At 33.7% G+C, this 25132-nt stretch overlaps 1 protein-coding gene across 1 annotated transcript in view; it reads right to left on the reverse strand.

Annotated features, from left to right (window-relative positions):
- LOC145255818 (mitogen-activated protein kinase kinase kinase 10-like) overlaps positions 1-25132 on the reverse strand; it is a 281349-nt gene that overhangs the window by 116414 nt on the left and 139803 nt on the right. The window lies entirely within an intron of this gene.

Raw genomic sequence — 25132 nt, forward strand, 5'->3', positions numbered from 1 at the left:
ATAGCCCCACTTGTGCAGGTTGTCCCATGTTTTGGTAACCTTTGTTTGGTCTCAGTTCAGTGTTGTCCGCGCTTTCCAGTAGAGTTCCGAACCTGCCCGGAGATCTTCCAATGCCAGAAAATGTGTTTGGTTTTGTTACAAAAATACTTGCTCAATTTACGTAATTTTTGGAATATGACATTTTCTTCCGTGATGGGTACATACATTAAAGATTTTTTTTTTTTTTTTTTTTAATTAGATTGAATTCTTGATAATTACCAAGTTGTTTTGGTAATTTTATTGTCTGTGTGTTGAATTAAGCAAACCGATGGAAGACAATTAAAACAGTCCATATATGGTAATAGAAGTAGCAAAAGCAATGAACACTAGAAAAGCAGCTGACAAGATATCACAAGGATTTTTACTTCACACAAAAATATACAATTTTCAAGTGGGCTTAAAAAAGTGCTTTATAAGATTTATTTAAAGAGGAAAATTAAAGTTATTTTTTATTTTTTATTTTGTTTTTTTTACATAGGTGTCACCACTTATCAAGGCCGATAGGCCACTCAAGGATAAGGGTTAAAGAGTGTAGAGTAGTCAAAAGGACAATATAGTAATCGATAGTAATGGAAGTTCGGTAAATTTGTTAACTTAAGGGGAACGGCTCATCAGAAACTTGTTCATGTTGGACTTGAAGACAACCATATTATAGAAAGCTGGAAAGCAGGAAAACGGAAGACAATTTCACAGGCGTGCAGTTCTAAGAAAGAAGCTTTGATCATGGAATCTACGTTTAGGTTTAGGTACAGATAAAGAGTGGGGAAAATTATTGATAATGTGTTCAGCTAGTCTAGTGTTTCTTGTGAAAGTTTGGCCAGGGGGGGGGGGGGCATAGATTGAAGCTCAGTTGAACACTTTCCATGAAAATAAGGATAAAGCAGAGACAATGTGTATTTGTTTATATATTTCGAAGTTAAGCATCGTTTAGCCCAGTGAGTACTAAAATGGGTCACTATTTCAGAATACCAGGTACTATACATATGGTCTCCATTTATCTTGGCATTGGTTCTGGACTTCCTCTTGCCATTGAAAATAAACAGTCCCAATTCAGGAAATGAGTTAGGGATAGGAATTCCCTCCAGAATGATCAGATGGTCCTCCTCATTCCAACGACCTTACATTTCTGTGTATGGGATATACTTCTAAAATTAGCTGATAGTTATTAATTTTAGAATAGAGTTGCTAGGCATAAGGGTGAGTAATATTGACTATATTTAGTTTCATGTAAATCGGTTAAGACGGAGTGGAAGCCCTATGTAAAAATTCAGATACCTCCAATTCTTGTGAAACTTGAACAATAGGTATTGTACATCAATTAATAAGCATTCGTTCAATTTCAGTTTCTTTGAAGTATTTTAAAGGATATTTAGAAGGGCATAATTTTTTTTTTTTTTTTTTTTTTTACTCCCATTCACCCCTAACAAGGCATATCACCACTTGGACGTAAGGGGCTACTATTTGGGACCATGCCTAAAAAAGATTAAGATGTTGGTTTACATTACATTTAAACTTCTGCATATCAGTACAATCAGGGTAGCAGGAAGGGAATTCCAAAGTCTAGCTGTTTGAGGGAAGAAACTATACGAGTAGAAAGTTTCCTGACATTTGGGGCCCTCAACAGTAAGATGCCTATTGACCTTAGTCTTGAAAAGACCAAGGCTGTAGGTAGAAGGAAAACAGTAAGCAGGAAGAGAGTTCCACAACGTTGCAATCCTTGCAAAGAAGCTACTTGAATAGTGATCTTGTTGCTAAGCAAGTTTGTCAATGATATGGTGATGGGACAGGGGTCGGAACTTATTTAAAATGGGACCTATTAGATTGAAAACTCTTTTGGACCCTATCGAAGAGGGAGAGACTAATGGTAGATACATAAGCCCAGATGTGACAATACTCCATGCATGGGCAAATGGTGGCCTAGTAGAGGTACATGATACTCTCAGGTGTGAGTAGTCTTCTAGTATGATAGAGGGAGCCCACCTTCTTTGCATCAACCTTCGCAACGTCCTCAATGTATTTGTTCCAGTTCATATTGTCCGTGAATATTAAGTTGAAGAGTTTGAAGGAAGAATTCTCAGGTAGGGTGTTATTTGTCATGGATATCGGTGATTGGAAAAGTGTCTTGTAATTGTTAAAGGAAAGCAGCTTAATCTTAGTAGCATTAAATGTTGCCATCCATTTATGGCCCCATTCCACCACGGTCATTTTCTAACAATTCTGCCATTGTCTTAGATTTTGCACATCTGTTCTTCCCTCGTATATGTTATAGAGCATTGTATCATTAGCAAATATACCTATCTCGGACACAATGGTATCAGAGAGGTCGTTAATATAGGCACAACCAATAATTTAAAAATTCAAATGCATCAGATTTGTATTGAATTTGATCCATACTCAGACTAACTAAGATTCCCTTTAAGCCTAAGCTTTAAATTGTTAACATTTTCTAGAACTATAATTATGCAAGGGATTTTGATTAAAATCAGAATAAGGATTCTTGATATAAGGTTTAAAAACGATATATTGATTTTAATCTTCATAAAGGGATATAGAAATGGCACTGAACTATTCTAGGAATTTTACCTGTTTTGAGACGTATTGTTTCAGTATATGAAGAGATTTTTTTTTAATGGAAATCGCTAGAGACAAGGCATGAAGCCACTTGAAGAACGACAGCTGATTGTAGCAAATACGGGAGATGCCTATTGACCTTAGTCTTGAAAAGACCAAGACTGTAGGTAGAAGGAAAACGGTGAGCAGGAACAGAGTTCCACAACGTTGCAATCCTTGCAAAGAAGCTACTTGAATAGGAAGCTGTATTATAATGAGGTATTAAAATATAGAATTGATGGAGACCTCTAGACCAGGGGGTTCTCAACTGGGGTCCATGGAATATTTCTGGTGGTCCACAGGCAAAACATAAAACTTATTATTATTATAATTATTATAGTTGTTGTAGAATACTTTATTTGCATTAAATTAATTTTCATTTAAAAATAAAGCTTAATTATATAATATTTCTTTGATTATTAAAACCTCAAAATTTATATGAGTGAAAAATAGAAGATTGTCTTATGACCAATAGTTATGAAGGGATCCACCAAGATAAAAAGAAGGGAAAAGGGGTTCATGAGTAAAAAAAGGTTGAGGACCACTGATCTAGACCAATGAATCAAACGAGCTGGAACAAAGTAGGGAATAGATCAGACAATTTTTATGAACATGTGCCATAATAGTATTTGTAGAAAAGACTGAGTCTAGCAACATCACGTCTGTGTGAGAGAGAGAGAGAGAGAGAGAGAGAGAAAGGTTGCTGTAAAGAAGAAAGTTTGGTGCTAATCAAATTACAGAAACGTTTCCGCAATTTATCAAGAACCCTCAAATGGGGCACAGATTCACCAGCCCAAATATAACAAAAATACTCCATATATGGTCTGATATTAGATTTGTCGAGATAGAGAATAGTTTCAGGTGTAAGAAAGTGTTGAGAGTGATAGGGAGAACTGATTAAGCAAAAAGACCAATGGATTTAATATGTGGACTCCAAGAAAGATTTGAAATACAGCATTTCGCAATCTCATGTTGCATCACAAAATTAAATGAGCATAACTCGTTTTGATGTAAATATAGTTAGGATAGGTGGGGGAAAAAATTTTTAAAATTCGTATTTATTCATTTAGTGAGTGACAAAAAAACAAAAAAAACATTTAAATTCAATTATTTCTGCTCATTTTAAACCCCCCCCCTTCCGTTCAGTCTAGAAAGACAAAGGATACCCTTAGGGGCAGTTGCGCATGTAATTGTGAGGCAAGGGTAGCGCAATCTCCAACCACACCTCTCCTGAATCGGCACTGTTTGAGTCCAGTGGCAAGGAGAAGACCAGGACGACTGGAAACAATGCTGAGATAAGCGGAGAGCACATACAGCACCTGGAAGTTCCAAATGGTCACCCGTTTAGTACTGACCGGGTATTACGTTGCTTAACTTTGGTGATCCAGCCTATTTTAAAACCTCTTCCTTTGAGTTTTATTACTAAAATGTCCAGAAATAATTGAATTAAAAAGGTTTCAAAGACATTCTGAACGTTTGCTAAATTATATTTAGGGCTCTAATAATGTATACTGAATTGAGCTATTACCCCAACCTATTCCGTGAATTCAAAGAAACATATACAAAATACATTTAAATAAATGTAAAGATTATGATTATTTAATTCTTTAATGCAACATTAGATTTTGAAATGCCGTGTATACAGTAATTGGTATACATATATATATATATATATATATATATATATATATATATATATATATATTTTCTGGATTTGCATATTTAATAAACAGCTTCCAATAAATTAATATTCTGTAATATGAATTTTTAATTTGTATTGTCATATTTTCTTAGATATATGCACAATATTTTTGTCGACAGTAAAGCATATATTATACTTTGATCTTAACCAAAATGTTAAGGAACCATACAAAATTGTATTTTTATCACAAAACATTTTTAGATAAAAAAAACTGAACCATGCACGGTTCCCGTGAGTGCACAGTAAACGAGGCATTTAAAAAAAAAAAAAAGAAAAAAGAACAACTAAGTTCAGCATTTGCCTCCCACCCCACCCCCAATTAGTCCCAAAAGTCTCCAGAGGACGTCAAATCCTGGTGAAAATGAACAAAGTGCAGTTTTAGGCTTTAAGATATGTAGATTTGAGTTCTGCACCATGCAAAAAAAAAAAAAAAAAAATGATTAAGTCCAACATTTGCTCCCCCCCCTCCCATTTAGCCCCAAAAGTCCTCAAGGCCTTAACATATTTAAATTTGAGTTCAACACCATGCAATACTGCTAAATAGATATACACAGAAAATTTGGGACAAATATGGTAAAATAGTCCCAAAAATGGAGTGTTTTTGATTAGTCCTAAAAGAGTCCCTGAGGCACACCCAACAGTTATCACGAAGTATAGACAAACAAAATTATATAGAAATCAGTTAGTTACAACTTTTCAGAAAATAAAAATCCAAGGCATCAATGTTTTTTAATAAGCACAAAAGTGTCAATTTTAGCCATTTTAACCAGAAAGCACCCCCCCCCCCCCAGGGGTTCAACCGAAGTTTTCCTGGAAAATCCATTCTGTTACTTTTTTTTTTAAATAAATAAATAATAAATAAAAAATAAGGGCGATAATTCAATTTCCTCCATTTCCGGCCATACTCAGACTATCCATATGAGAAAGAGAAAAAAAAACACAAAAAAAACGCAAGCATAAAATTTTCCGCCAAAATTACCTTTACATATAAACAATTATTTACTTGATCAAATTTCATCATTTTTTAATATATTGCTATTTTAAATATGGTAATTAGATAAATAATATTGTTTTTGATTGGAAAGGACATGTTTAACTGTAAACAAACACTGATTATCCTCCCAAGAATTAACTCCTCCGTTTCATGAGGGCGGGGTTAATTCTCCTCGGTACTCATGCACTTATTGATCCGTGCTTATATAATTACATTTAGAAAGCCATTCTTAACATGGAGACGGGGGGGGGTACCTATTATGTACATTCACCTAACAATTTAATAAAAACATATCTTAAAACTTTAATTAAACTTGAAAATGCTAGATTGTCGGACTGACTTCCTCATCTTGGTTGTTATTGTCACAACGTTTCGGCCGTTTTGCCCTCCGGCCTTCGTCAGGTGAACGGTTTGTTAGGAGTCTCGAACCCAACCCTTTATTATTATTACGGGGGAACCGTGTTCGGACTCTAGCTAGGCTTTGGGACATAGTTGCTGATTCTCTGTTTTTCAATGTTACTTTTTCACTGCCTTCGTTCAGGATTAAACGGTAACTAAAGGAGAGACGGAAAAATCGGGTATAGCCAACCATGTCTGGATGGAGAGGGGGGATCATCGCCCCCTATGGGATGAAGTAAAAATAATAAACAGAGAGACCCACTGGAAAGTGAGAAAACTTAAAGAAACAGCTCACATGCTCGGACATAACAACCTACTGAGCAAACCAAGCATAGAGCTGAATGCAATTTGGACACCTCTGATAGAGAGAGAAAACCTTGAATAACAACATTGGTTTAACATTAACAAAAACCAACTAAGAATTGTCCTAGTAACATATGGCCGAGTGGTCCTAGACGTTGTATCAAAGTTTATAGTTACCCAAAGGTGCTGAGTTCAATCCTGAACGAAGGCAGTGAAAAAGTAACATTGAAAAACAGAGAATCAGCAACTATGTCCCAAAGCCTAGCTGGAGTCCGAACACGGTAAGAGACTCCTAACAAACCGTTCACCTGACGTCTTTATTTCGAGAGACTTGAACACACAACTTGGTTTATATATATGGACTCCTGTCAATTACAACGTTCCGCCACAAGTTGCTCGGAAATCCACACCTTTGTTTATAGTGGTGAAGGCTTTGCATAGCACCAACCACACTTTTTGGTATTACGGCTAACCTTAAGGACAGAGTATACAGTAAACCGCAGATTTTTACATCAGAGTTTTTCCTTCTCCTAGATGACTAGGGGTGCATCTCCTCAGTGAATTTTATACAGCACAATCACGTTATCAACGAAGTTAAGCAACATTGAGTCTAGCCAGTACCAGATTGGTCACCATTTGGGAAGGTTAGGCGCTGTATGTACCGTGCCTAGTCAGAAATTTCCAAGTTGGTACCGTGGGGGGGGGGGAAATCAATATTAAACATATATAAATTTTTATATCTTTTCTGTATTTATTTCCTATTTATTGACGTGTGGAAAAACAAAGTCTTTTGAAAAAAAAAAAAAAAATAATACCTGTTCTGTTTTCATGAGATGATATTCACAAGCATTGCGTTTTATTGAGATCATCCCAGGTATTATCTCTTCTATTTTTTTTTGGGGGGGGGGGGGTTGTACTAGCTTTTCAGTTTTCATATATGTTCATTCGCCATAACATTATCCTCCCATGCTCATCAAAATGTGCTAGTATACATATAAAGTATGTAATCAATAAGGCACGGAAATATTGTCACCACCACCACCACCTTCCATACACAAAAGCTATAACTGGTTTCATCATTCATATAAAAGAATAAGAAACGGAAATGCCTATTTTTAATGTGACCATGTGTGGGCGGACCGATCAAAGTGATAGTCGATATCAAAACGTCTCAGTCTAATACAAGTGTACATCTGACCAAAAAAAAAAAAAATTATGCTTCGCCAGCACTAACACTAAAGTTCATATTATGTCAGTAATTTGATTTTTCATAAAGTATTTCTGATGACCTAAATAAAATTGGTCCTGGATATGACCTTAAACTATATCAGATGATGAGGCCCCCAGCTTGCAGGCTTTGGGGAGTGTGGAGCCACCCCTTAATTGCCATTGCTCCTAGGTTCACTCTGACCCGGAGTGGTAGTACCTGTTAGGGTCCCAACTTTCGTTTAAATAGAAACCGACTTGAAAAAGAAAAATAAATATATATATATATATATATATATATATATATATATATATATATATTTATTATTATTATTATTATTATTAAAAACTTTCTTCCAAAACCTGAAAAGGGTTGATATGCCGTAAAACAAAAACAACCAATCAACCTAAATAAAATAGCACCTATTGAATTTATCTTTTTTTTTTTTTTAGAATAGAGAATTGATTTTCGAATGATAGAGATTCTAGGATCCGTATTTTCTTTCTCGCTTCCCCTCACTAGACTCATAAAACCACACTTGTGTCATTTCAATTCTTCTTTTACTACATATATGTACAGCAAGTAGATATTTACTTGCAATTTACAACTCATAATTTTGTATGACGAGAATAATGAGAAATAGTATTCTGATAAAATAGAGAAATAAAAAGGAACAAACCGAGTAATGTGTTCAACATTTCGTCTTTATTTCGAGACTTCTCGAAATAAAGACGAAACGTTGAACACACAACTTGGTTTATATATATGGACTCCTGTCAATTACAACGTTCCGCCACAAGTTGCTCGGAAATCCACACCTTTGTTTATAGTGGTGAAGGCTTTGCATAGCACCAACCACACTTTTTGGTATTACTGCTAACCTTCGGCGTAGATGACTGCCACAGGACAGAGTATACAGTAAACCGCAGATTTTTACATCAGAGTTTTTCCTTCTCCTAGATGCATGTCTTAACGGAGACTAGGGGTGCATCTCCTCAGTGAATTTTATACAGCACAATCACGTTATCACCGAAGTTAAGCAACATTGAGTCTAGCCAGTACCAGATTGGTCACCATTTGAGAAGGTTAGGCGCTGTATGTACCGTGCCTAGTCAGAAATTTCCAAGTTGGTACCGTGGTGGGGGAGGGGGGGGAATATGGATAAAAAAAAAATCAATATTAAACATATATAAATTTTTATATCTTTTCTGTATTTATTTCCTATTTATTGACGTGTGGAAAAACAAAGTCTTTTGAAAAAAAAAAAAAGAATATTTCTTTAAAAGCACATCATTTTCGACCGATCCTTCGGTCATCTTCAGTGTGAATGATGGAAACATGAGTGCAGGACGGACAGGGGAGAAAAAAGAGAAACAGGATAAAGAGAAACAGGAAAAAAAAAAAAAGAGAGAAACAGGATAAAAGAAGAAAAAAAAGAGAAACAGGATAAAAAAAGAAAAAAAGAGAAACAGGATAAAAAAAGAAAAAAAAGAGAAACAGGATAAAAAAAGAAAAAAAAGAGAAACAGGATAAAAAAAGAAAAAAAAGAGAAACAGGATAAAAAAAGAAAAAAAAGAGAAACAGGATAAAAAAAGAAAAAAAAGAGAAACAGGATAAAAAAAGAAAAAAAAGAGAAACAGGATAAAAAAAGAAAAAAAAGAGAAACAGGATAAAAAAAGAAAAAAAAGAGAAACAGGATAAAAAAAGAAAAAAAAGAGAAACAGGATAAAAAAAGAAAAAAAAGAGAAACAGGATAAAAAAAGAAAAAAAAGAGAAATAGGATAAAAAAGAAAAAAAAGATAAACAGGATAAAAAAAGAAAAAAAGAGAAACAGGATAAAAAAGAAAAAAAAGAGAAACAGGATAAAAAAAGAAAAAAAAGAGAAACAGGATAAAAAAAGAAAAAAAGAGTAACAGGATAAAAAAGAAAAAGAGAAACAGGATAAAAGAAAAAAAAGAGAAACAGGATAAAAGAAAAAAAAGAGAAACAGGATAAAAGAAAAAAAAGAGAAACAGGATAAAAGAAAAGAGAAACAGGATAAAAGAAAAAAAAGAGAAACAGGAAAAAAAAGAAAAAAAAGAGAAACAGGAAAAAAAAGAAAAAAAAGAGAAACAGGAAAAAAAAAGAAAAAAAGAAACAGGAAAAAAAAAGAAAAAAAAGAGAAACAGGATAAAAAAAATTTTAAAAAGAAAAAGAGAAACAGGATTAAAAAAAAAAAAAAACAGGAGAAACCTGATAAAAAAAAAAGAGAAACCTGATAAAAAAAAAAAGAGAAACCTGATAAAAAAAAAAAGAGAAACCTGATAAAAAAAAGAGAAACCTGATAAAAAAAAGAGAAACCTGATAAAAAAAAGAGAAACCTGATAAAAAAAGAGAAACCTGATAAAAAAGAGAAACCTTATAAAAAAAAAAAAGAGAAACCTGATAAAAAAGAGAAACCTGATAAAAAAAAAAAAAAAGAAACCTGATAAAAAGAGAAACCTGCTAAAAAAAAAATTTTTTTAAAAATAAGAGAGAGAAACAGGATAGGGAAAAGAGGAACAGGATTAAAAAAAACAGGATTAAAGAAAAAAAAAAGAAACGGGATAAAAAAAAAAAGAGAAACCTGATAAAATAAGAGAAACCTGATAAAAAAAGAGAAACCTGATAAAAAAAGAGAAACCTGATAAAAAAAGAGAAACCTGATAAAAAAAGAGAAACCTGATAAAAAAAGAGAAACCTGATAAAAAAAGAGAAACCTGATAAAAAAAGAGAAACCTGATAAAAAAAGAGAAACCTGATAAAAAAAGAGAAACCTGATAAAAAAAGAGAAACCTGATAAAAAAAGAGAAACCTGATAAAAAAAGAGAAACCTGATAAAAAAAGAGAAACCTGATAAAAAAAGAGAAACCTGATAAAAAAAGAGAAACCTGATAAAAAAAGAGAAACCTGATAAAAAAAGAGAAACCTGATAAAAAAAGAGAAACCTGATAAAAAAAGAGAAACCTGATAAAAAAAGAGAAACCTGATAAAAAAGAGAAACCTGATAAAAAAGAGAAACCTGATAAAAAAAAAAAAAAAATAAGAGAGAGAAACAGGATAGGGAAAAGAGGAACAGGATTAAAAAAACAGGATTAAAGAAGAAAAAAAAAAGAAACAGGATAAAAAAAGAGAAACCTGATAAAAAAAGAGAAACCTGATAAAAAAAGAGAAACCTGATAAAAAAAGAGAAACCTGATAAAAAAAGAGAAACCTGATAAAAAAAGAGAAACCTGATAAAAAAAGAGAAACCTGATAAAAAAAGAGAAACCTGATAAAAAAAGAGAACCTGATAAAAAAAAAGAGAAACCTGATAAAAAAAAAGAGAAACCTGATAAAAAAAAGAGAAACCTGATAAAAAAAAGAGAAACCTGATAAAAAAAGAGAAACCTGATAAAAAAAGAGAAACCTGATAAAAAAAAAATTTTTTTTTTAAATAAGAGAGAGAAACAGGATAGGGAAAAGAGGAACAGGATTAAAAAACAGGATTAAAGAAAAAAAAAAGAAACAGGATAAAAAAAAGAGAAACAGGATAAAAAAAAAAAGAGAAACAGGATAAAAAAAAAAGAGAAACAGGATAAAAAAGAGAAACAGGATAAAAAAAAAAGAGAAACAGGATAAAAAAAAAAGAGAAACAGGATAAAAAAAAAAGAGAAACAGGATAAAAAAAAAAAAAAGAGAAACAGCAAAAAGATTGCATGGCTTTCACAACTAAAAATGGTGTGAGCAGCAAAAAAAATGTTAAAAAATATTTGCGATCAAGAATTTCCTCCATTATGAATCGTTTTAAATATAGAAAAAAAAGTCTTAGAAATTGTTATACACTGACTCTTACGAATACTCAGTGATCCTCTTTACGCATTTGTTTTCATAGCCATAAAATTAAAATTTTATACTTAAAATCACATTTTTGTTAAAAAAAAAAAAAAAATTACTTATAGCATGTTGATTGGTATACGCCATTAAAATATATAATTTTAATTTAAAGAATGAACATCGCTTTGTTATCTCCCTTTGTAAGATATTATGATGTCTATCTCCCTCACAGCATCTTCCAAACCCCATATTAAATTTTTGAGCACGACCAAGTTTATAGGGGGGTGGAAGAGGGAGACAACACTACCAACCAAAACTTTGGCCATGCTAAGTTTGAATCCAATAGATTCGATAGCACCACTTTCACATATCGATATTGGAAATGGTCAAGTGGTAGATTCTTAAAGAAATTTGTGAAACCAATACCTATAACAGAATTGAGCTGGCAAAAAAAAAAAAAAAAAAAAAAGCACCCGACTGATTTACAAACTTTATTCACAGTTTTATATAAAACAATCAATTTGCTAATTTAACTTTATTCAACAGGCTGGAATAGATTCCACGCTCCATTTACATGCGATCTAACAATAGAACTGCATAATCACGTTGACACGCCTGGTCCTATTAGATCACCGAAGTTGAGCAATGTTCAGCCTGGTCAGAACTAAAATGGGTGACCATTTTGGAATTTCAGGTGCTGCACATGCTCTCTGCTTATCTCGGCATAGTTTCCGGTTGTCCTGGACTTCTTTTTACCACTGGACTCAAGCAGTGCAGATTCGGGAGAGGTGTGGTTGGTTGGTTGGTTGGTTGGTTGGTTGGTTGTTTTATGGCATATCAACCCTTTTCGGGTTATTTAATGCCGAATCCAAAGATTTTGAAGAAAAAATTTTTAATAGAATATATTTGTTGTTTCCAAGTCGGTTTCTATTCAACCCATAGTTGGAACCCTAACAGGTACTACCACTCTGGGTCAGAGTGGACCTGGAAGCAATGTCAATTAAACGGTGTCTCTACACTACCTAAAGCCCACAAGCTGGGGCCTTACCATTGGATATAGTTTAAGGTCATATCCAGGACCCAGGTGTGGTTGGCGATTGTGCCACAATTACACACACAACCACCTCTATACAATAGTATTAAAACATTTCTCTCAATGTACATATTTTAAAATTTAGACCCAGATAGTATTGTAACTAATACATCCATATTTGCTTCTATATAGCCATTTTGTCTTTTCCTTTCAATATTTTTTTATATAGTAACAAAATGTCTCCAGCTTATGTTTTTGGTTAAGTTTTTATTTTTTTTTTTTGGGGGGGGGGATTCATACATAAGTTTCTTCAGTTTCGTGCATAACAATTAACTTGCTAACTTATCTAACTGTATTCAATACTTTAAAATAGATAACCTCCATTCCACGCTCTTTGGTTTTCAGATATCTCATCTCAGCAGATTAAATAAATGGGTTGGTGACTACAAAAGGCGCAGCTATTTGGGTTTTTTTTTTTTTTTTTGTCGTGTTGTTTAATGCATTTTTTTTTTTTTTATTTCAAGTTGTATATTTTGACCTCTATTACCTGAAAATCCGGAAACTACATAATTCCGTTGTTTAAGCAGTAAGCTAGCCGGAAACTTTTTTTTTTTTTTTTTTTTTTTTTTACAAGGAAAGGACAATCTCTACCCTGCATTCTTCTCAATTCGCAGCCAACAACCACATATACACAGGTATTTTTATGTCATAAACAGGATGTTTGCATGAATAACTAGAAAAGAAGAAAACAATCAGGCTATTTCCTTTCACTCGCACACCCAACCCTATTCCAGTACCTGTGAACCCCCAGCCACACCCGGGCCTTCTAAAAAGCTTGGCATACCTTCCATTGCTTTGAAAAGTCAGGAAGGGGACAAAAGGGGCCAGGAAGTAACAAGCCAGTGCTTACACACTCCTTGGTGGTAAGGGCTGTATTAACTATAAATTTAAATAAACTGCTACAAAGGTGTGGCAACTTGAAAAGCATCATGGAGGCTAAGGTTAAAGGAGGGTGAAATCACAGCTGATACAGAATTTAAATCTTAGATAGGCCAATAAAATCGGGGGGGGGGGGGTCTCAAGTCTATTAGGTCCCTCACTATCGGCCAAGCCCCAGCCACTTTCCCCATCTCCTCAATGTAGCATCCTTGTGCCTTTTTTTTTTTATAAATACTTTAATGGCGTGTGCTTTGATGAACTCTTTAGCACTTGTGCTCTATCGACGCGCATACTCCCAGACAACTAGACAAACAGCAAAATCCCAATGCTGGAAAACCTTCTAGTCTAAAATTTTCTTCTCTCAAACTGTTACATTTTGGAATTTCATCCCCGTTTTCTGCCTCCCTGCCTAAATTAACCCGGAAAAGTTAAAGTGTAATGTGAACAGATATTCCGTTGCTCAACTCCCCACAGTCCCCTGTTAGACATGATCCCAAATAATAACCCCTTCACATGGCAAAAAAGTAAAAGTACTTTCCATTTTTTTTAATATAATTTTTAAATCACCCCAATAATTATTTTGCATTAGGTCAGTTGGCACAAGGCTAAGATTCCCGAGATCACAATTGGAAGCGATATGGCATTCGAGTTTTGAAAAGGCTTTCAAAACGCTTTCCAACTAAACCGAAAAGTTACCAGGCAGCTGGATGGATGTATAGTTATCCACAGAGTTTCGTTGTATCACAGCTCTTCAATTTGGTTACTCCAGAACCCATCCCAAGGCCAGGATTAAGCCAATAACCAATAGCTCCAACCATTAAGCCACTAATAATGATGCCTAATAAGGATTTATGCCAGGGGTCAGCAACCTTTTGGAGCGTGAGGACCCAAAAGCTATGTTGATTATAGGAAACGGACCAAACAGCTTTGGCTTACATTATAATGCAGGACAACAATATTATTAAATATGTAAATAAATTTTCTATGCGTTTGTAGAAAATGAGTATTAAATACTTTATTTTCTTATACTAAAAAAAAAAAAAAAAAAATAATATATATATATATATATATATAACATTTTACAAAAAATTTACTGAGTAGAGTAAGGTGATAGCCCAGCGAAATTCACTTGAGGGCCATATTTGGCCCATGGACCAGAGGTTGTCAACCTCTGCTTTATGCAAACATGAGCAGACAGGTGGTTACCCGGCTCCTGAGCATGAAACCCTTTTGGACCATTCCATGTCATGTGTGTTACAGTTCGGAAGGGTTTTCAGCAATAACATTTAAAATCGCCCTTATAATAATTTACTCTTTTCTTTTTTGCTTGTTTAGTCTTAAGGCATTACTCTTTCATGTAGTACATAAAAAAACCATACCCATGACCATTTTTCATAATGGCCTCGTTTCTTGCATCACGTGCATTACATTCAAACGGGAAGATTTTAAACATTGTTAAACAATGTATAAACTCTGAATTGTGTCTTTATTTTTTTTTCTAGGGGTGGGGTGGGGGTACCCGGCGTTGCCCAGGTGTTTGGAGGTGTGTGCGTGTTAAAAAAAAAAAAAGAAAAAAAGTTGGCTGGGTAAAAGAGAAAAAAAGTTTTAGTAGGAAGGTAGAATTGAACCCCGAAGCCTTGACGCGAAAGTGGAAACGAAAAGGGGGGGGGGGCATCTCGGACAGGGGGGGGGGGCTGATAAGCTCGTTAAGTGAAGGGTTATAAAGTGAAATAAACAGGTGCGAGGAAGTGGCATGATGTCTGACCTAGTTTTGCGCTGCAAGCCAGATCATTTGCTTTTCGAAGACGCGGTGAGCTAGTAAAAATCGGGCAAATTAAATACACACGCTACCTCTGTTGTTAAATCATAATTATCATGATTTAGACGTGATATAAAAAGTTTTAAGGAGCGAGCTGACAAAGAATCACAGTGAAAAAAAGCCTTTTACGGACATACACAAAAAGCGAACATACATACATACATTTTCGCTTTTATATATATATACTAGCGGGGGGAGGGGGTACCTGGCGTTGCCCGGGTGTTTGTAGGTGTGTGTGTGTTTTTGGGTAAATGAAAAGAAAAATCGTTGGTTGTTTTGGAGAAAAAAAAAAAAAAATGAAGCCTTGATGCGCAGTTAGAAAATAGTAAAGTGTGAAAAACAAAAGTGCGACCTGGCAGGTGCCCGTTTTTGACAAGTTAATGACATGAACTTTGAATACGGGACAGCGTTTTATTTACCGCGAGTCTGTTGGCTTTTTTTTTTTTAATATACGGAAAAGCTTAACAATGCATATGCGGCAATCGTAAGCAATAGCTATTCAGCAGTTAACATTTTCTGCAGGACAGTTTTTAATGAGATCAATAATCAGGTTTGTTTTTACCTAACTTTGGGGAAAACCAGCTCCCTGTTTATTAGGGGGAGTGTCTCGTCTCAAAATGAAAGCAACCGTCTGATATGACGAAGCCGACATTGACCAAACGTTAAATCGCTTTCCAGAGACCACTGCCCGTAGGCCAGTGATTCAAATAGAGTTTCACTTTTTTTATACCGAAAAACGAAAGCAACACGCGCCGATCCGAAAATGTTGAATATTTAACGTTTCAAAGTCGGGCAAATTAAATAGAGAGGCGACCCCCCCCCTTTTTTTTTTACACAGTAATCACCACTTATCAAGGCCCGGAAGCCACTCAGGGATACGGGTTATTGCAAGTACATTACGTTAGTGTGGAGATTTGATGAAGTGTTTACTTAAGGGGGTGGTTCATTAGGAGTTAACATTGGACTTGAAGACATCCAAGTTGTAGTCTGGTGGGAAGCAGGCAGACGGAACAGAGTTCCACAGGCGTGCAGTTCTAAGAAAGAAGCTTTGTTCATGGAATCCGCGTTTTGATTTAGGCACAGATATAGAGTGGGGGAAATTTTTCACAGTGGATTCAGCTAGACGGGTGTTTTTCGTGAAAGATTGTTAAGTCGTAGATATTATCATTTAGACGAGATATAAAAAGTTTTAAAAATGAGCGGCGGCCTCGAGAATCCGCCGGAAAAAGCCTTTTGAAGACATACACAAAAAGCGAACATATATACATATATTTTCGCTTTTATATATATATATATATAGATAAGAATGTGTTTTTCTAAATTTTTATGGAGTCTTCTAATTACTACAATATTTTTTTAGTAAATTTTTATTCATTGAACCCCTGAGAATTAAGGTATTTATTGTCACGTGTGTTACCCATGCAAAATCTCATTGATTTCCAAAGTTCTCTGAAGTGGGAAAATACTCAAATTTGGCAACCAATCAGAATAAAGTATTTTCTTAATCTTAGTTTTCATCCTAAGTGAATTGGTCATTTGGTTTGGACCGTACTGTATCTTAAAGTTCAGGCTTTATAGCATAAACAATTTTCATCAAGAATATTTTAAACATGCACAGGTTAGTGTAAAATCTCAATTTTTTTCATGTATCATAAAAATATATCAAGTAGTTTTTTTTTTTTTTTTTTTTTTTAACCGTTTGAACACATGCGCATAAGAATTTTGGAGTATAAATCATTCTGACAGCGTTCATTTTTCCAGCAAGAGCAAGCACCAATAATCCACGTTGGCGACAGTGTAAAAAAAACCAACAAGGCCAGCTTAGTTTTCCCTACGGTTGATAAAGACATTTATTTTCTCAAAATTTTAATATTTTGAAAAAAAAAACTTAAATATTTTAATTATTTCTTTTTCTTCGATAATTTATTTTTAACATTTAGACAAGGACCTATTTAAAATAAAAACATTCCATATCAACAATGCTGGAAACTACTGGTTACCAAATGCTGCCGTTTGCTGTTTGAAATTATAGGCAAATAAAACAATTTATTTCTTTTGTTATAAAATTTGAAATGAATTGATTAAGTACTTTTCATGCAAGTGTCGCTACCGTCATGTAAATTCATAACAAAATGTCTGTTTACAAAGTGGTTTACAGCAATGAATTACATTTTTTAATTTTTGTTCATTATTATTTAGAAAACATTACAAGTGTGTGATCATAAAATGAAAAGGTATATTGGCTATTGTATACCTTTTTGAACGAAGTTTCTATTTTGATTTATTTTTGTACTAGAAAACCTCAACTTTATGATGTTCTAACATGTGAATGAAAAAATCACATGTTTTGTTCAAATTTCATGGTTTTATATATATATATATATATATATATATATATATATATATATATATATATATATATATATATGGTCAGTAATGTCCTATTTTAGCGTGGAATTTTTCTTTTAATGTTTTAATAACGAGTCCTTTACCATTCCATGTGTAAGCTTAACCATATTACTTTTTCATGCTCATATTTTTCTAATACATATATATATTAGAAGTTTTTTAAAACCTTGAAAACTACATTTTTTTTTTTTTTTTTTTTAAGTTTTGTTGGACAATTTCGTAATTAAGTTATTTAATTTCCAGCAATTGCTTTTTCGAATTCACAATAGTCCCAAGTTTTCAGGAATCATCAGTTGTTTATCATGAAACACTGTTTCATGGGAGATTTTATATATCTCACAAATAAAATTTAGCTTCTTGCCTAATTGAAAGGAGATAATTACAAAAAATAAAATAGAAGTTAATTTTCGGTGGTTTCCGGAAACTGGGATCAGCCATTATGAAATCTATGTCTAATGCAAATAAAGGCGCTTTAGAAAGTAATAAAAATAAAAATAAAAATAAAAAAATAAAAATAAAAAAGTAAACTTTATTGTATTTGATAAAGTTATGTTGGACCATTTTTCTTTTTTGGAAATTCTTGCCAATTGTCAAAAAATGAATTATTTTCTTTCACTGTGCATTCAATTACCAAAAGTCATACCAGTTGGAATGAGGACCAGTTATTAAGAAGCCCTAGCTGAAAGCCATATAGCAGATAAAAGAGGAGACGGGGGGGGGTCTTTCATCAAAGCCTGCCGATACGGACATGGCACTGGGCGCGAGCAAAGTATTTACCAAATGTCTAGACAGAAAACATTCCGGATATCGTGCATTCAGCTATTGGGAATTAAATACATAGAAAAGCTTTATAAAAGACTATTAAAGACCGATATGAAATTATATATATATATATATATATATATATATATATATATACACACACCGCTTCACAGGGAATACCCACACTTTTTAAGATTTCAACTTTATTAACTATACATGAATACAGTTGTTTCTAACCATTGCAAATATTGATCCAGACGTAACTCAACATTCGCTCAGCTTTCCCCGGAAAATGACGTCAACCGTTCGTCGGGTTCTGCCACGGCTACCGAGAGAGGAGGCCGGTGAACATGACAGCTTGACGTCATTACCAGATCAACATGTTGATAAAGGGTGTCTAAAGTTTCCAGTATTCAACCACGTGGCCATGAAACAATGTTTTTTATTGCCTCAGAAAATGACTGGTAATTTTATGAAGGTAGTTCAAACGTGTATGTTTTTTTCTTCTCCTAAAGAGAAAAAAAAAAAAAACAATTCTCCATTTGGATAATTATATAATTGCAATTATTAAAATTATTCCAATGTGCAATTATAATCTAACAAAATATAACAGTAAGTGAACTTGTTTTTGAACTTCTATTTCTATCGAAGGCAGTTAAATATTTCAGTTTTTTTTTTGGGGGGGGGGTTAACTACAAAACAATTTTTTTCAATTGTCTGCAGGCATTTTTTCAGTTAACAGGCCTTCTATATCTCGATGGCCATGGTTCTGCTGCTGTCTGACGTAACATAAAGCTGAGTCAATTACGATGCTACGCGGTGATTTTCAACTTGACGCGCATAAGCTGAAAAGCCGAATAGCAGACGACAATTTGGAAGAGGATAAAAAACATTTCTTACTTTCACATCAGAAAACTAATGATAAATTTTACAGTCTAAAGCGAACAGCTCAAAACAACAAACGGAGTCCTTGACTTTTGTTAACAAAAAAGTTACTAGCACAAAAAAAATGTGCATCATGCGACAACAGGTGCAACTTTGCTAAACGAGGAAATATGACCGATGGTTATTGTTAGGGTCCACCTAACGAGAAAAAAAGAGGGTTATTGCCCTTGAACTGGCAAAAGAGTTATCCCCCTTAGGGGACGAGTCAGTCAGCCATGACACTAGAGAGATAAAACAAGACAGTTCCGATCATTACGCATCCAGCAGCTCATCTATCTACATCTCTTTTAAATAAAAATGTTAAACGTTTTCCCCTTGTTTTTGCATCATTTTTACGTGTCGATTTCACAATCAATTTTTCATTCTAAATATGTAACAGTTATGTTTGAAGGTGTTAGGATACCAAGTGCCGACGCTTGATATCAACCGGACAGTTACCGTTTTTTTTTTTTTTTTTTTTTTTTTTGCCAATTCAATTGCCTGCATAATAAAAATCATCCACTTCTGGGTGTTCAGAAAGACCTCCAGCGCGAATGTGGAATAAGATCGATGCAAACCATCGCCGATTAGAACTTTTTTTTTTTAGAGGCATTTGCCGGGATGATTTTCTTAGGAATCCCCGGCAGATAGGGAGCCCAGCCAGGCCATATGGTGGAGATAGATGAGGCTTTTTTCATGGCAGAATATTCACACAGATCTGGGTCTTCAGTGGATATGACCCTACCGAAAGGAGATTTTCTTGGTGAGTGTACCCAAACCGAAATGCAGAAACCGTCCTTACATTAATAAAAATATATTTTGCTGGAGACTGTTGGAAGGCATATAGCAAAGTGGGGGTAGAGGAGTATTGCCGTTTAACGGTGAACCACAGGCTTCATTTCGTAGATCCTGAAATGAAGGTTATGATGAATCATGTGAAGCGAATGCGGAACTAATACTCACTTTTGTTTTTTGTTTTTTTTGAGGGGGGGGGGTAGAAAAAATTGAAAATACAACAAAAAAAAAACAAAACCAATACAAGACTGTATAGTAACTTTACGGACACCCTGTATCAGAAAAGTATTTATAACCAGTATTTCACTATCGAGCTATTTAAATGAACAGTTTGTTATTCGAGTACAAAATTCGAAAATTATGATTTGAACGGTGTTTATCTGAAGTTTCTTAAAAACTATTTAAAAAAAAATTGTACTTCGTTGTATTTTGTCAGTAAGTCAATTAATCTCCCATATCGTTGAAAAGTTTTACTTACAGGAACAAACAATAATACCAGTGTTTTTAAAGGGATCATCAGTTTACCATAAAACCATGTTTTGGGGATATATATATATATATATATATATATATATATATTGTTGGGACAATTAATTGGAAAAAATCAGAACTTTCTGGAGTATCAGAAATATTTGTGCCTTTTTTCCGATATCCAAACGATTCCTTTGTCATTTTTTATCTGATTTTCTTTGAAAGAAATTCTTCCACTGTTGATAATAATGATAAAATCAATATTTATTGATTTTAAACTAACAGTAAAATTAAAATCTATAGATCAAGTGTATTTTTACATTTTGGAAAATATCTGCAAATTTTACACGTGTTTTTAAGGTAATCAGGGGGAAAATAACTATATAGATATTTATAAAAATTAGAATCGAGGGAAAAATAGTGGAATCGTCCCATCACTTATATATATATATATATATATATATATATATATATATATATACACACACACACACACAAACAGGCCGCCTGGCATTGCCCAGTCGTAAAATATACTTAAATATATTTTAATTCATGCAGATTTCATAGTCATTTTATTATTATTATACCAAATATATAGTAGTCATTTCAAAAGTAATTAAAAAAAAAAAGTATGACTTGGGCGGTTATCAGCTATTAGGTTGAAAAGAAAGATCTTGCAGGATTTTATAATTTTGATTACAAATGATGTACTTTCAAGTTTTTGTTATAGTACCTTTACTTTATCGTTTTAAAAAGTTTTTCGCTCTACCTTATTTAAATTACAATTGTTTTAAAACAATATTTCCTTTTAAGAACGGTGAATACAAGATGGAAAAACAGCAAATTCGCTCCATTTTCTCATTTCAATTCAAACAAGACAGAAAAGCTGAAACAGTTCACGATATCAACGAAGTATTTGGCCCAGAAACCATCACTGAACGCACAGCACAATAGTGGTTTAAGAAATTTTATGGTGGCAAAGAGAATCTTGAAGATGAACATAGTGGTTGGCCATCGGATGTTAACGATCAATTAAGAGCCTTAGTCGAAGCCAATTCATGCACAACTGTTCAAGAAGTTGATTTTGAATTAGACGTAACATATAGGATTTCCAACTACAGATTGGAAAGACAAAAAAAAAAAAAACTTGATAAACGGCCGCCTCACGAACTGAACGACAACCAAAAGAAAGGCAGTTATGAAGTGTTATGCTTCCTTTTACGCAACAAGAATGACCCATTTCCCGATCGGGCTGTGACTTGCGATGAAAAATGGGTTCTTTATTACAACCGCTGATGCTCATCTCAGTGGTTAGACGCCAGCGAAGTTCCACGACACTTCCCGAAGTCATAATTGCACCTAAAGAACGTCATGTTGACTGGTAGTCAGCGACCGGTTTCATCCATCAGTTTTTTTAAATGCAGGCAAAACAATTACCGTGAAAAAGTACCATCAACAAATAGATGAAACGCATCAGAAACTTCAACAGCACCACCCAGCATTAGTCAAGAGAAAAGGCGCAATTCTCCACAATAATGCCTTCCTGACCACACATTGCTAAACCAATGTTGCAAGAGTTGAACTAATTGGGCTATGAAACTGCCTCATCCGCCATACTCTCCAGATCTCTCACCTAACGACTACCACTTTTTCAAGCATCTCAACAACTTTTCGGTGTGAGAAATGCTTCAAACACTTGAGCAATATCAAAAATGTCTTCAGTGACTTCCTCGCCATCAGAACGCAAGACTTTTACGTTACTGGCATAAATACATTTGTTTTGTATTGGCAAAGTATTTATTCTGGTGGTGCTTATTTCAATCAATAGATTTTTGTTTGAGCAGAGATATTTTCATCTGAATTTAAAAGTTAAAAACCGCAAGAACTTTGTCAACCTGATGGAATCGAAACCAGCCTCATTCGTTACCCTCTGAACCGCCAACAGATTGATAATAAAACTCTAAAAATAAACTACATTAACGTAAATGTATATTTGCACATGTGTAGAGAAACACTTTAGTTTAACTTACACCGTCCCAGTTTCAATTTTATCTTTTTACCCCCTTAGCAGCTATTTTTACCAACTAAAAAACAAATAGAATTTGTTCTACAAGTCCAAATTCCCTATATATGAAGTTTCAAATCTGTAGACCAAAAATTGACAGAACCATCAGGTAGAGACCATTCCTCACATTGACAAAGTCACTGTCTGCCTGTGTGCAGAACAAATTTGATTCAGTTTTAAAAAAGGTCCAAATTGAAAAATTGGAACTTGGCAAGCATAAGTCAACTTAATTTATATCCTTCACGCATGCCTAAATATATATTTATATATGGTAGTAAATACTGCTAGAGAGGTAAATGCTTTGGCTCTAATTCTAGTTAATGGCACCCAAGTCAATTTTTTTTTTTTTACTTTTGAAATCATTACTATATATCAAGTAGAATATAAAATATAAAAATATGAAATCGTAGTATACTAAAATATCATATTTAAGCATATTCTATGATGAGGCAATGCCGAGTGGCCTGCTAGTCTGCATATATAAAAATCTATTTTTGTTATTTGATATACTCCAGCTGTTCTAGATAAATTTGGCAAAACTCTGCTTACATCTAATCATTTAAAAATATCTTATACTGAACAATTCGAGGAAATCTTGCAAATTATGCCAGTTGTGAACGATCTGCTGTGGACTTGAACATCGAAGATTAAAAGGTCTCCTTAAATAAAGATCGAATAAATACAAGTCCGCCCTGATAAGCACAATGATAATAAAAACAATTGAAGCTAAGCTCAATGGTGAGGTGGCAAAAGAATGTTATGGCCAAGAAACGTGTTACCCTGCTCGACAACTGCCGATCCAACAGGGTTTCGGTGGTCTTCTTTCATTAGGAGGAACCTTGCAAAAGTCGGAAAACAAAAGCATGTCAGGAGGTTGAAAATAAATGTTTACACCTACACTGTGATATAGGACTAACCCAACATTATCCCGCTCGACAACCGCGAACCCCAACACTGTTTCTGAACTCTTTTCCTTCGTCTTTTCTTCTTGATAGGAAAAGGAAAGGAAAAATAAGAAAAAAGGAAAAATAAGAAAAAAGGAAAAATAAGAAAAAAGGAAAAAAAGAAAAAAGGAAAAAAAGAAAAAAGGAAAAAAAGAAAAAAGGAAAAAAAGAAAAAAGGAAAAAAAGAAAAAAGGAAAAAAAGAAAAAAGGAAAAAAGGAAAAAAAGAAAAAAGGAAAAAAGGAAAAAAGAAAAAAGGAAAAAAAGAAAAAAGGAAAAAAGGAAAAAAAGAAAAAAGGAAAAAAGGAAAAAAAGAAAAAAGGAAAAAAAGAAAAAAAAGAAAAAAGGAAAAAAAGAAAAAAGAAAAAAAGAAAAAAGGAAAAAAGAAAAAAGGAAAAAAGAAAAAAGGAAAAAAAGAAAAAAGGAAAAAAAGAAAAAAGGAAAAGAAAAAAGGAAAAAAAGAAAAAGGAAAAAAGAAAAAGGAAAAAAGAAAAAGGAAAAGAAAAAAAGGAAAAAAGAAAAGGAAAAGGAAAAAAAGAAAAAAAGGAAAAATAATAAGAAAAAAAAACAAAATCCAACATTTTCTGTAAATATTAGTGTGACACTATCGACACTTTATATGTTTAGAGTTCACATCTACAGTTGATAAATTCATTTCCTCATCTCCTCTAAGCCATTAACTGCCTTCTATTGTGTCCAACTAACAATTGTCTTCAACTCTCACTGTTGCCATCTCAACGCTATCTACAAACTGTTTCTAACTATTGTAAAACTCATTACCACTCCTCATAGTGCCCACAAACTAACTCTAAATATATCTCGGGTCCTTTTGTTCCTGTTACTGACAAACCTTGACCAACAATCCCATGTCAGCTTCTTTTTGAGTTCCCTTGTGAACAACTTTATATCTACTGTTCTAACAAACTCATTTCACCCTTTGCCATACTTCTTTTTCTACCCCCACTTCCCAACACATTGGGGAAGGGGGTAGTATTACATAGGAATAGACATACACAATGCAATGCTATTTGTATAAATACATAGAACTTTCAACATTCGATAATGTTTATCATTGCGATTTCATTTACTCTCGGCAGCAACCAGATACTGGCCAAGTTGTTAGAAACTCTTGTCATCTAGATGGTAGAGTTTCAATTTCGGCTTGAAGCAGTTCATTGTCTAACCACACTGAAGAGCTGTGATACAGCGAAATAGTGACTGCAAATGAGACAGACAGACACACACACATTATATATTACACTAAAAGCTGAAGATTTGCTTCCAAGGTATTTTTTCCTATATATTGGAATTACCAAAATAGACTTATTTCTTTGTTTTGGGATTGAGATATGTTATTAAAAAATCGATTTTAATTGTTCAATGGAAATATAATAAAAAAAGAAATAAAAAAAACTTTCATACTATCTTAGCTTCAGTATATCTGCGTCATGGTGTCCTATGCTGAAAATCAGAACTGGGGTCTATATCTGCGTCATGGTGTCCTATGCTGAAAATCAGAACTGGGGTCTATTTCAATTTGAATTTCAGATAACTAAAAAAAAAATATCTATATATCTATAAAAGTGAATATGTCTGCGTGTCTGCCTGTGTCTGTACATTTCCTTTGCAATAACTTCATTTTCAGTCTACAGACTCGAAATTTGTTATACAAGGTACTGAGATTTTGGAAAATCTATGTGATCGGTTTTCGGCCAGAAATTTGGCTGTTAAGGGGTCAAAGTTCAACTGACTTTTGGGTCTACACACTTGAAATCTTAGATATAGGTACTTTGGACATGGATCTAACTTAACCCGATTTGAGCACAAAACAATAAATTTTAAGGGGTCATAATAGGGGTCAAATTTTAAAAAATTGACCCTTTTT

Source organism: Euprymna scolopes, chromosome 31 (genome assembly GCF_053919585.1).
Source record: "Euprymna scolopes isolate OS-2025 chromosome 31, ASM5391958v1, whole genome shotgun sequence".
Classification (NCBI taxonomy): Eukaryota; Metazoa; Mollusca; class Cephalopoda; order Sepiida; family Sepiolidae; genus Euprymna; species Euprymna scolopes.